The 12,208-nt window shown below is 43.5% G+C and overlaps 1 protein-coding gene across 3 annotated transcripts in view; it reads right to left on the bottom strand.

Annotated features, from left to right (window-relative positions):
• The window catches only part of TRAF5 (TNF receptor associated factor 5), a 49,941-nt gene extending 37,799 nt beyond the window's left edge, over positions 1-12,142 (bottom strand). The window contains exon 1 of one of the 3 annotated variants that reach the window (XM_079968710.1): positions 11,870-12,142. The gene's annotated coding sequence lies outside the window, so the exon portion shown is untranslated. Of the gene's footprint in view, positions 1-11,152; positions 11,257-11,280; positions 11,411-11,869 lie in introns of those variants that run through there. The other 2 variants (XM_079968709.1, XM_079968708.1) reach the window with 2 other exon arrangements.
• Positions 12,143-12,208: the final 66 nt, after the last annotated feature.

The following is a 12,208-nucleotide window of genomic DNA, read 5'->3' as shown; positions in this document are numbered from 1 at the left end:
GGTTAGCAACGAAATTTTGGAGGGGAAAAAGGCGCCGGAATCGTGGAAAGAAGCTTTTATCACATTGATACCCAAATCGGAAACTGAAAAGACTCAACTTAAGAACTACCGCCCCATCTCCCTCCTAAACGTGGATTACAAAATATTTGCAGACATATTAGCAAGTAGATTTTAAAAAGTCTTGAATCAGGTAATTCACAAAGACCAGGCAGGCTTTCTCCCAGGAAGACATTTGTTTGCTAACACAAGGAACATAATTGACATTTTGGAACTTTTGCAAACAAATATCAACACAAAAGCAGTTTTAATTTTTATAGATGCGGAGAAAGCCTTTGATAATATTTCTTGGAAATTTATGAAGGGAAATTTGGAAGGGATGGGGGTGGGACGGAGTTTTGGGAACGGGATTGACGCAATTTATTCAGAACAAAAGGCTAAACTGATAGTTAACAATGTGATTACTGAAGAGTTCAAAATTGAAAAAGGAACACGACAAGGCTGCCCGATTTCCCCACTGTTATTTATCTCTGTTCTGGAGGTGCTCTTGAACATGATCAGAGGGGACCGGCTGGTGGAAGGTATTCAGGTCGGAGCGAAACAATATAAACTTAAAGCGTTTGCAGATGATCTAGTTTTGACCCTTCAGGAGCCAGAATCTAGCACGAAAAAAGTATTACAATTAATTCAAGAGTTTGGTCGGGTAGCGGGATTTAAGTTAAATAAGCAGAAAACTAAGGTATTGGGGAAAAACTTGACAGTTACAGAGTCAGAACGGTTTCAGAAAGAGACAGAGTTGAACGTGGTTAAAAAAGTAAAATACCTAGGGGTAAATATAACAGCAAAAAATCTGAGTCTATTTAAAGATAATTATGAGAAATGCTGGGCAGAAATTAAGAGAGACTTAGAAAGTTGGACAAGATTGAAACTTTCCTTGTTAGGCCGAATTGCTGCTGTAAAGATGAATGTATTGCCGAAAATGCTTTTCTTATTTCAAACATTACAGATTGTGGACAAAACAGAGTGTTTCCAGAAGTGGCAGAGAGATATTTCTAAATTTGTCTGGCAGGGCAAAAAGCCCAGAATTAAGTTTACGATATTAACTGATGCGAAAGAAAGAGGGGGCTTTGCCCTGCCAGACTTAAGGCTGTACTATGAATCAGCAGCTTTTTGCTGGTTGAAAGATTGGCTGCTTCTCGAAGACACTGATGTACTAGATCTGGAAGGTTTTGACAATGCGTTTGGTTGGCATGCATATTTATGGTATGACAAGGTTAAGATCAATAAGAATTTCAAGAACCATATTGTCAGAAAAGCAGTGTTTAATGTCTGGACAAAATACAAAGACTTGTTGGAAAACAAAACTCCAAGGTGGCTTTCACCATTGGAAGCTAAGGCCCGGAAAAGACTCAATATGGAGGCCAAATGGCCGAAGTATTGGGAAATATTAGAAAAAGATGGAGATAATTGGAAATTGCAGTGTCAGGAGAAAATGAAAGACAAAGTGCGAGATTGGTTACATTATGCTCAGATTAAAGAAGTTTTTAAACTTGATAAAAAGTTAGGATTCCAGGTGGAAAAATCGAAGTTAGAAACGGAACTGTTAGAGCCTAAGACTAAGGTACTCTCAAGAATGTATAACTTGCTGTTAAAATGGAACACACAAGATGAAATGGTTAAATCGGCTATGATAAAGTGGGCACAGGACATTGGGTATAATATTATGTTTGAGGACTGGGAAAAGTGATGGACCATTGGGCTGAATTTCACTGCATGTAATGCTTTGAAAGAAAATGTAATGAAAATGATATATAGATGGTACATGACCCCAGTCAAACTTGCAAAAATATACCACTTGTCTGATAATAAGTGTTGGAAATGCAGGGAAAGTGAAGGAACGTTCTTTCACCTCTGGTGGACTTGCCCTAGGGTTAAGGCCTTCTGGGAAATGATATACAATGAGCTGAAAAAGGTATTTAAGTATACCTTCCCTAAGAAACCAGAGGCCTTCCTTTTGGGCATCGTTGACCAGAGGGTGCTAAGGAATGACCGAACATTTTTTATGTATGCAACAATAGCAGCAAGGATACTCGTTGCGAAGCATTGGAAAACCCAAGATCTACCCACACTGGAAGAATGGCAGATGCAACTGATAGACTATATGGAACTGGCTGAGATGACTGGCAGAATTCGAGACCTGGGAGAGGAGACGGTGGAAGAAGATTGGAAGAAATTTAAGAACTATTTGCAAAAATATTGTAAACTGTATGAATGTTAAGGAGGATGCTTGATCACAAACAACTTGGCACCATTGAATTAGATAAACTGAACTATGAAGATAAGCTAAATTTAGGAAAAAATCAACTTTTAGATAATGATTAGGCTAAACTAAAAAGTTTTAAAAAGTTAAATGAATATATCTAAAATTTAAGATATAACATTGGAAAATTAGATAAGGTGGGGACAAGGTGATAAATTGCTGAATTAATTTTTATATTTTGGAACGAAGGAGAGGGAGATGTGAGGAAGTCCAAAAAGGATAAGAAAATATGTTATGAAATGTGATGTTTTATGTATGTTTTGTTTATTATGTTATAATTTAAAAAAAACCGATTAATAAATATTATATATATATAAAAAAAGAAGTCAAAAAGTAAATGTAGGATTCAAGTAGGAGGGCACTTAAGCAGCTTGGTTTTAAAATGTTATTGATCAATACAGTGTAAGAGTACTACTAGGCTGGTAAAGTAAAGGTAAAGGTACCCCTGCCCGTACGGGCCAGTCTTGACAGACTCTGGGGTTGTGCGCCCATCTCACTCAAGAGGCCGGGGGCCAGCGCTGTCCGGAGACACTTCCGGGTCACGTGGCCAGCGTGACATCGCTGCTCTGGCCAGAGCCAGAGCCAGAGCCAGAGCCGCACACGGAAACGCCGTTTACCTTCCCGCTGGTAAGCGGTCCCTATTTATCTACTTAACAAGGGATAAGACCTGTGTTCAAAAACCCCTATGCTATCTCTCACTCAGAGTTTTGAATATCAGTATCCCCCCATATTTAAAACTTTAGGAAAGTTATTGAGGTGTTTAAAATCAAACAAACTTTCATTCAAGCTTTTAATCTGCACATTTCTCTCCCTTTGCAGATTGCCTGGTGTTTCCATTCTGCATCTTACCGTATTTTTCGTCCTATAGGATGAAGAAGAAGAGTTTGGATTTGATATCCCGCTTTATCACTACCCTAAGGAGTCTCAAAGCGGCTAACATTCTCCTTTCCCTTCCTCCCCCACAACAAACACTCTGTGAGGTGAGTGAGGCTGAGAGACTTCTGAGAAGTGTGACTGGCCCAAGGCCACCCAGCAGCTGCATGTGGAGGAGCGGGGAATCGAACCCAGTTCACCAGATTACGAGTCTATCGCTCTTAACCACTACACCACATGTGTGTGCGTCCTATGGGGCGAATGCAGGCTTTCGCTGAAGCCTGGAGAGCGAGGGGGGTTGGTGCGCACCGACCCCTCTCGCTCTCCAGGCTTCAGGAAGCTATCCGCTAGGTTTTAATCGTATTTCTCCCTTTTTAGGCAAGCTGCAAGAAGATTGCATAAAGGCACACACCAATTTGATATACAGAACTGCATGTACTCATCTAGCATCCTGACCAAGTATAAACAATTAAAGATAGCTGTTTAACAAGGAAGCCATAAAAATTTGTCAAATATTTTCCAGACTGTAGAAGCATATTGTGCATTTCTAAAAAGGGCTTTCAATTGGATGACTCCATGCTCTGGTATTATGAGGGGGCGACTTCTTCCTACTCGTTTTCTCCACACCATGTGTATAATTTCCCACATCTCTAACATATCCCCCCATCCTCCCCGAAAAAGCTCCAGGCATGGTAACCTTCCCTCATAGGAGAGTTGTCTTTCTCTTCACTTTTCCCAGCTCTGCAATATCTTTTGATAGGTATGGCACAGTATCCCAAGTCTGGACAAACCATAGACTTGTATAGCCGAATTATGATACTAGCTGTTCATTTTCAGCCCCTTTCCTAATCTCTTAACTTTTTCACAGCTGCTGCACACTGGGTTAACAGGTTCATTCTTCATACTTCGGCGTACTTAACCCTGTCTCCTCCTCCTAGACCAGGGGTACGCAACCTAAGGCCCGGGGGCCGGATCTGGCCCAACTGCCTTCTCAATCCGGCCCACGGACGGTCCGGGAATCAGCGTATTTTTACATGAGCAGAATGTCATTTTATTTAAAATGCATCTCTGGGATATTTGTGGGGCATAGGAATTTGTTCATTCCCCCCCCCACCCCAGACAAAATATAGTCTGGCCCACCACATGGTCTGAGGGAAAGTGGACTGGTCCATGGCTGAAAAAGGTTGTTGACCCCTGTCCTAGACACACCTTCCTACTTTGCTCCTGCTCTGTTCACCTGACAAGCGAAGCAGAAGGGAGACAGAGAGACCCCAGACAAAATCCTCATGCAAAGGAGAAGGCTGTGAAGACTAGCTAAGCCGGACAGGTGAATTATTATTATTATTTATTGGGTTTATATACTTGGAGGTCTTAGGGCGGTTCACAGAAATCACTTTCCTATTGGCAGAAAGCTCTAATCTCGATCATTCCGATTCGCTTTACTTTACCTCAAATGAACCCATGGTTGTAATAAATGGATACCAAGATGAGTAAGCTCAAAGAACAAGAAAACCAATTCTGAGTGCACTGAAGTCCGGTTTGATTTCCACGTGAGCAATACAAGCACAGGTGTTACACACACACACACACACACACACACACACACCGGTTGCTACTGCGTATACACACGACACTGGGAAATAATTAATTCAGTTCAAACCTGGAAATGGCAGAAGAGTGCTGGAGAGTCCTGATGGAGCCCAATGAGGATGTCAGTGAAGGCAGAGAGGGACTTGAAGAGACTGGAGGCGCAGCCTCTCTGCTTAACAGCTGACGTGCATGGTAGCGCAGCAACAGCCGCATTTCCAAGTGTCCTCCAACCTGCCCCAGAGGTTCAGTTCTAGTTATGGGTATTTTTGGATACAATATTTTTGGTTCAGATTGTAGGGAGAGCGGCAGAGGTAGCTTTTAAAGGATGCTCAGAGAGTGCTCCCTACTTGCGCAATTTTTGCTTATGTGCACGGGCATCCAGAACATGTCCCCCACATAATTTTTTTTTGGGGGGGACACCTGTACACACTTAGTTTGAGCTGGATCAAGCCTGTATTTATGGTGAAAAGATAAAGGAAAAGAGGAACCCTCTACAGGAGAGCTTATATCCTGGAAAACTCTGCGTATATGTTAGATCTAAAGCCATTCTATAAGAAAAACCATGAGCTTGAAGATGTGTGCTCTTGAAATATAATCCGGCAATCTACAGGCGTTATATTACAAAACTGAGTTAATATATTTTAGTCATATTCAGAGTAGACTCGAGCAATTGACTTGTTGATTCATTTCAACAGGCCTGCTCCAAGTCTGACTAACACTAAATATCACACATTGTTCCCGAGTATTGGTTAAGCATCCTAAAAAGTCTGAACCTGTTCACACATATTATTTTTTGCTTTATTTAACTATCACACCCTGAACTGTAAGCACCTGGAACATCCTAAATCAATCAATATCAGGTCTTTTTCCCATCCGGAACTCGTCGGAACTCAGTTCCAGCACCTCTCAAGTGGGTGCCATTGCCATTCTAAGAGAACAAGGGAGGTGTTTATGGTGAGCTCCGGGCCTCTTTTTCTAGAAAAATAATACTGATGAATATGATTAAAGGCTATTAAAACACTGGAAAGCAGCAATCAGTCAACCTTGCCCCTAGAATGTATCATACTAAAAACGTTTGAAACAATGCATTTCCCCCCTTTCCTATTCTTGATCAGGAACAATACATCTTTAGTTATTCCCTTCAGGGGTTCGATAGGTACTCACAGTTCTTCCTACAATGAACACAGTTTCCTCCAAAAGACTTACTTGATTTTTCTTTATTCTCTCAAGATTACTCCATTTCATACAATGGTTTTAGTCACAGCACCATAATTATGAGTCTTTATGTTGGTTAAAAAAAAAAAAAGCGAGCTGTAAAAGAAACTCTGAAAGAACCACCTCCCTGTAAAGGAACAGTGGAAGAGTTCCTGTTTATTACACCTTGGTCAACTACAAACCATCCATTACTGCTTCATTACTGACTTTCTTCAGAAGTTCGTTTTTAAAATGAACCCACACCCCCAGTTTAGAAGTATTGCTATTTTCAGTTTGTCAGTGGGTGGGCAGGGGGAGGAAAACATCAGAACGAGGCACATAAAATGATGCCATTAGCTTAAGTCTCAAATGTTGCTACTAGATGCATCAAGCATTAAAATATATTAAAAGGTTATGAGTATCCCAGTTGTTGCTTATCTTCTGTATACCTTTATTCTGTTGTTTCATATGAATCTCTCCCCCCCACCAATTTTTGTTTCATATGAATCTCTCCCCCCCCCCCACCAATTTTTTTTATTATGGTTTTCACAATACATTAAAATAGTATCTAGAACAAACATAATCAAAAAGATGAAAAAGACAGAACAGGGAAAGAAAGAGAAAAAGAACAGAGAGAGATAAGAAACATTAAAAGTAACATCAATAATAATAGTAATAATCATAATAAAGCATATAAAAGTGTAAAGGTAAAGGACCCATAGATGGTTAAGACCAGTCAAGGGCAACTATGGGGTTGCGACGCTCATCTCGCTTTCAGGCCGAGGGAGGCGGCATTTGTCTACAGACAGCTTTCCGGCTCATGTGGTCAGCATGATGAAACCGCTTCTGGTGCAACGGAACACCTTGAAGGAAACCAGAGCGCACGAAAACACCGTTTACCTTCCTGCCGCAGCGGTACCTATTTATCTACTTGCACTGGCATGCTTTTGAACAGCTAAGTTGGCAGGAGCTGGGACAGAGCAACGGTTTAGACCACAGAGCCACCAGTGTCAATAAAGCATATAGCCTTCTGTTATAGCTTTCCCCTTAATCTTCAATCCACATACAGTGATACCTCAGGTTAAGAACTTAATTCGTTCTGGAGGTCCGTTCTTAACCTGAAACTGTTCTTAACCTGAGGTACCACTTTAGCTAATGGGGCCTCCCACTGCCGCCGCACGATTTCTGTTCTCATCCTGAAGCAAAGTTCTTAACCCGAGGTACTATTTCTGGGTTAGTGGAGTCTGTAAGCTGAGGCGTCTGTAACCGGAGGTACCACTGTTCAAATAAGTAGTCTTCCCAGCTCCCCCTTCCTTAGCCTCACATCTTGAGGAAAACCCACTCTGGTCTGTCTCTCACTCAGGTCCCTCTTCATCTATCCATCACCTCTCTTATGTAGCTTCATTTAATTTATATGAATCTCAACTCTATGTGCTCCATGTGTTGTGAAGTTCTCACCATTTTACAGTAATAAGTGGGTAGAGGTCATGACCAAAATAAGCACACAAGCATTATCTTTAAGGTTCTTACTTGATGATCAAGCTTCTCCTACTACTTGGTGTGACGGTATCAATTATCTCAGGCTCACCCACAGGCTTCACTTACAGTTATCTGCTCAGTCCATTAGTGTTAAGCAAGCAGTATTTGTTTCAGCGATACTTACTTCAAAGCAAGCATGTTCAGGATTTCAGCTCAAAGCTCTATTGCTTCAAGAAACAGTACCAATTACATCACAAAAATACCACCCATGTGCATTTATTGTCTCTCTGACTTCTTTAAATACAAGTGAAGGCAGCAGAAAGAGAGAGAAAATATTTTTTTCTCCACAATTTCTTGATTTTAATGTTCCTCCCACCACATTTTGGATCTAGGTTCCTGTAAACTCATCACTTTATCTTAAGCATTTCATACAAGAGATTGGTATTACACAATTTTCTTTTTTAAAATGCTCATCTTGGAAACATTTTATTTACACATACTTCTCCAGTCTTTATTACAAGAAGAATGGATTCTATGAAAATGAGTAAACCTGTCTGAAGCAGAGGAAGGCACATGTTTCAATAAACAGTAAATTAGTAATGATGTGGTAAAAGTAATATAATGCAAAGCTGCAAATGGCAGACAATGTGTAGCAAAATTTACATATTGGACTAAATCTTATGATTCCCCAAACAACAATGCAGATGTTTCACCCACCAATATCTAGGACACTGAAGTAGTTATTAAATAAAAATTTAATACAGGATGGAAGCTCGCAAAAAAATCAACTATGTTCTCAAGCAGCTGACAATTGAATTATACTGAGCACTGTTTTCTATATGGTGAAAAGTGGTAAAAGGTAAAAAGATAAAGGTAAAGGAATCCTGGATGGTTAAGTCCAGTCAAAGGCGACTATGGTGTTGTGGCACTCATCTCGCTTTCAAGCCGAGGGAGCCGGTGTTTGTCCACAGACAGCTTTCCAGGTCATGTGGCCAGCATGACGAAACTGCTTCTGGCACAATGGAACACCGTGACGGAAACCAGAGTACATGGAAATGCCGTTTACCTTCCCGCCGCAGAGGTACCTGTTTATCTACTTGCACTGGCGTGCTTTCAAACTGCTAGGTTGGCAGGAGCTGGGACAGAGCAATGGGAGCTCACCCCGTCGCGGGATTCAAACTGCCAACCTTCTGACCAGCAAGCCCAAGAGGCTCAGCAGTTTAGACCACAGCGCCACCCACTCCCTCTTAAAAAAATAATAATTTGCATTTCCATCTCACCTTTCTCTCCAAGGAGCTCTGAGTTAGCTTAGTCTGAGAGGCAGTGTCTGGCCCAAGGTCACCCACTGAGTTTAATGGCCAAGTGGGGATTTGAACCCCCATCCCTCACAGGTTCTAGCCCGGCACTCTAACTATTACACGACACTGGATGCCTCACTAGAGTCCGGAAGCTCTCATCTAACCTGCAACGCCTCACCCCATGAGAGCCACGATCTGCTACTAAGATTACAGACTTTCATTTACCAATGTAGGAGAAAACAACTCAAAGCAAGAGCAGGAAATAGCTTTTTATTGAAACCCTTTAAAGAGCTCCAATGCATTTTGAGCTGCAAACAGCTCCTTATTTGAGGGAGGAGGGTAATGACACACTGAATTTATTTGACTGATGGTGAGCTCCATTTATAAAGAGTCTGTTTACCAAAAGTAGATGTATATATAGCCTTTTCCTACACGAAGTAACATTGCTGCCCAGGGATTCAGAGTGTGTGAACCGCTGGTACTCGGGGACCTTATTTCCCCATCTCAGTGTGCTAACTCCAAACCCTCATATCTATATGCAGTACCACAAGAATCATGATTTGATAAAGAAAATTACAGATTTTCCATTACAGCACGATCTATTCTGGACTTGCTTTATTTACAGCTTATGCTTTCCCAAAGTAGATTAATTCCTTCATGTACCCTTCTGTCATCAAAAGTTAATACTGATTCTTGTCTCCTGGAAAAAATGCAAGTGCTAACCACAGACAGAGACAGCCAATGGCCATAAAGTCTTTAATATTTCCTGAATGACTATAATCCGGTACAAATACCATATTTAGGTGTACACAAAACACAGCAACCTAATGGTTTCAGAGATTTCCCCCCATCTGCAACATGAGCCTAATTTGTCAAGAAACATTCACAGCAGATGTCGTTGGCTTCTTGCTCTCTGGGGTTTTTAAATTGATACCACTGGTCCTATTCCCTTTGAATCTCACAAAGCCCCATTTGCAATATTCAGTAAATTACAGTGCATTTGGATTTGAAAAAGGAAAAAAAAAAAATGCAGCATGTGAATTGCACAGACCTTATAACATGATCCGGAAGATTGTGCTAGTTTGAATGTTCGGCTTTATATATAATTAACAGCTTGCCTCAACGCATTTTTCATTTATGTTATTTTATACACTGAGGTGGGCCCTTTTCAACAAAACCAAGGTTAGGGCTGCAGCTCTGTGCCCATTTGCATGGCCTCAGCAAGCCCCAGGGGCTTACTGCATATATAGTAGGATTGCACTGTGATATTTTAACATTGTTGAGCCCACTGAGAAACGAGTCTACAAAAGCTAAAAAGATAAAGTTATTCCAAGTCCTCCTGCCTACTAGCACAATGCCATCTTTCCTGATTTCCTGCATCACCGGGAGAGAACTCATCATACAAGCCTATTCACCACACAGATGACATTTCAGTTTCATAAAGCAATTACTGCCATGTGGAGAAGCAGGACAAGAGCAGATTCTCTCAGAGCCCAAGAACTCCAACCTCAGGTGTACAAAGCAACAACAAACGACACAAATGGCTCCACAGAGATTATACAGAGAAATCAAATCTCCGCATAGGGTTCTAGAACACTATTTTAATCTGTCTATGGGCCACCTCACCATATAAAGGGTTATTCCTTTACTGCAGTCTGATATATTCAGTTTGCTGAGGATCAGTCCCACTAAACTCCGGACTTGCTTCTGAGGAGACATGTACAGAATTCCACTGTGCAGCCCAGACTTCTCTCACAGACATGGTGGATAAAATGGTGACTTTTTATTTCCCTTTCTTTTCAGAAAAGCCTCCAAACTTCCTAAAGTGCTTTTGTTCCTTGAGCACGGTGCCTTCACACTCACCATCTTGAGGAACTGTCAGGTTCCCTTGCACAGAAAAAGAGGGACAGTGCAAACAATCGCCTGTGTCAGAAACAAGTTTATTTAACCGTTTCTGGCCCAGACCAAAATCTAAGTACACTTAGCCGGGAGGAGGTACCACTGAGCCTAAAGGGCTTTTACTTCTGAGTCAGATTAGACTACATGCATGCAATTTGAGGGAATAACCCAAGTTCTATAGGGCTCGCTTCTACCTAAACATACAAAATTAGCTATGCCACATAGCTGTAAACCTTCCCTTTTTTTGCTGGGAAATTCTCTTATTCCAGCACCGTTAGATATCCCGTAGACTGTCCCCGGGACAGGTGAGGCTGCTGATCCCTTATTTTCAAATCTGAAAGTTGACAGCTATGCATTGACATGAACGCTGTAAAGCATTCACAGCAAACTGACACTAGCTCATCCGGCAGCAACAGAACACTAAATTAAAAGGCAAGCCATATAGCTGGGTAACAATACCCATTCCCGACCATTCTCTAATTCCAGCACCACCCTGACTCACCTGGGGCGCCCCCTCTCAGGTCCTGGTCTGGGGGGCTTCAAAGGCCACACAAGCTCCCGCCCGCTTTCCGTCCCTCCACCGCACCCTCCCCGCGCCTCTCGAGAGAAACCCAAGACTGAGGCACTTACTCACGCAGCGCTCCGGGTCCGCCCAAGCAGCTGTTCTAGTCGACTCCAAGCAAGCCAATAGCAGCGGAGGAAACGCTGAGCTCCGTCTCAGGAGCACGTGGGGAGCAACCCCGGCGGGCCGGGGAGGGGCGCGGGGCTGACGTAGGCGCCCACGCGGGGCCGGCCCTACCACTGGGTGGAGCCCGGCAGCTCCCTCAGGGCGGGGCTTTTGCGCGTGTGGGTCGCCGCCTGCATATCCTTTATTTTGTCCCGCCCAGGAAGAACCACTCCCCTCTCCTGCCGGAATGCCTTGGGCAGCTTTTGTTAGAGGGCGACTGCCTTCGGGTGCGAGCGGTGGGCGGGGTACACGTGTCCCGGCCCTTCGCACGTTCCTCGCATGCCCGACTGTTCTTTTGTTCTCCTCCCTACACGCGCGGGTGCCTTCAGTGGACAAAGGCGAACGAGCGCGCGAGCTCCAGCCAACCCGCCCGCCTCCCTTCCCCGCCCGTGTTTACTCGGAAGTAAGTGCCATTAAGTTGCACGGCGCTTACTCCCCGGTGCGCAGAACGGCGGCCGGCTGGACTCGCCTCCTCGCCGCCCTCCGACTTACCGGGGCGGCCGGCCAAGGCAGCTGCGCGCGCGTCTCGGCGCAGTTCCCGGGGAGCAGAGCCCCTTCCTCCCGCAGCCCGGCCGGGCGGAGGGAACTTTTTCCTGCTGCCGAGCCGCTTGGGAGACGGAGGTGCATGGAAAGGCCTCGCGGTTTCCCGAGACGAGAGCAGGCCTCCTCTTTCCCCGCCAGCCGCTTCCTCGCCGGGGCTTTCAGTTTCATGGCAACTGAACGAGTCACGCTGCCTTCTGGGAAGAGGAGCGGGGTAGAGTGGAAGGGGCTTTCCCAAAGTGGCGACACAGCCTGCAAACCGAATCTGCTCTGTTCTGTGCTTCTTGATCT

This window comes from Podarcis cretensis (assembly GCF_951804945.1).
Source record: "Podarcis cretensis genome assembly, chromosome: 3".
NCBI classification, from domain to species: domain Eukaryota; kingdom Metazoa; phylum Chordata; class Lepidosauria; order Squamata; family Lacertidae; genus Podarcis; species Podarcis cretensis.
Note: the sequence above shows the minus strand (reverse complement) of the source record. Positions and strands in the feature narration are given on the sequence as shown.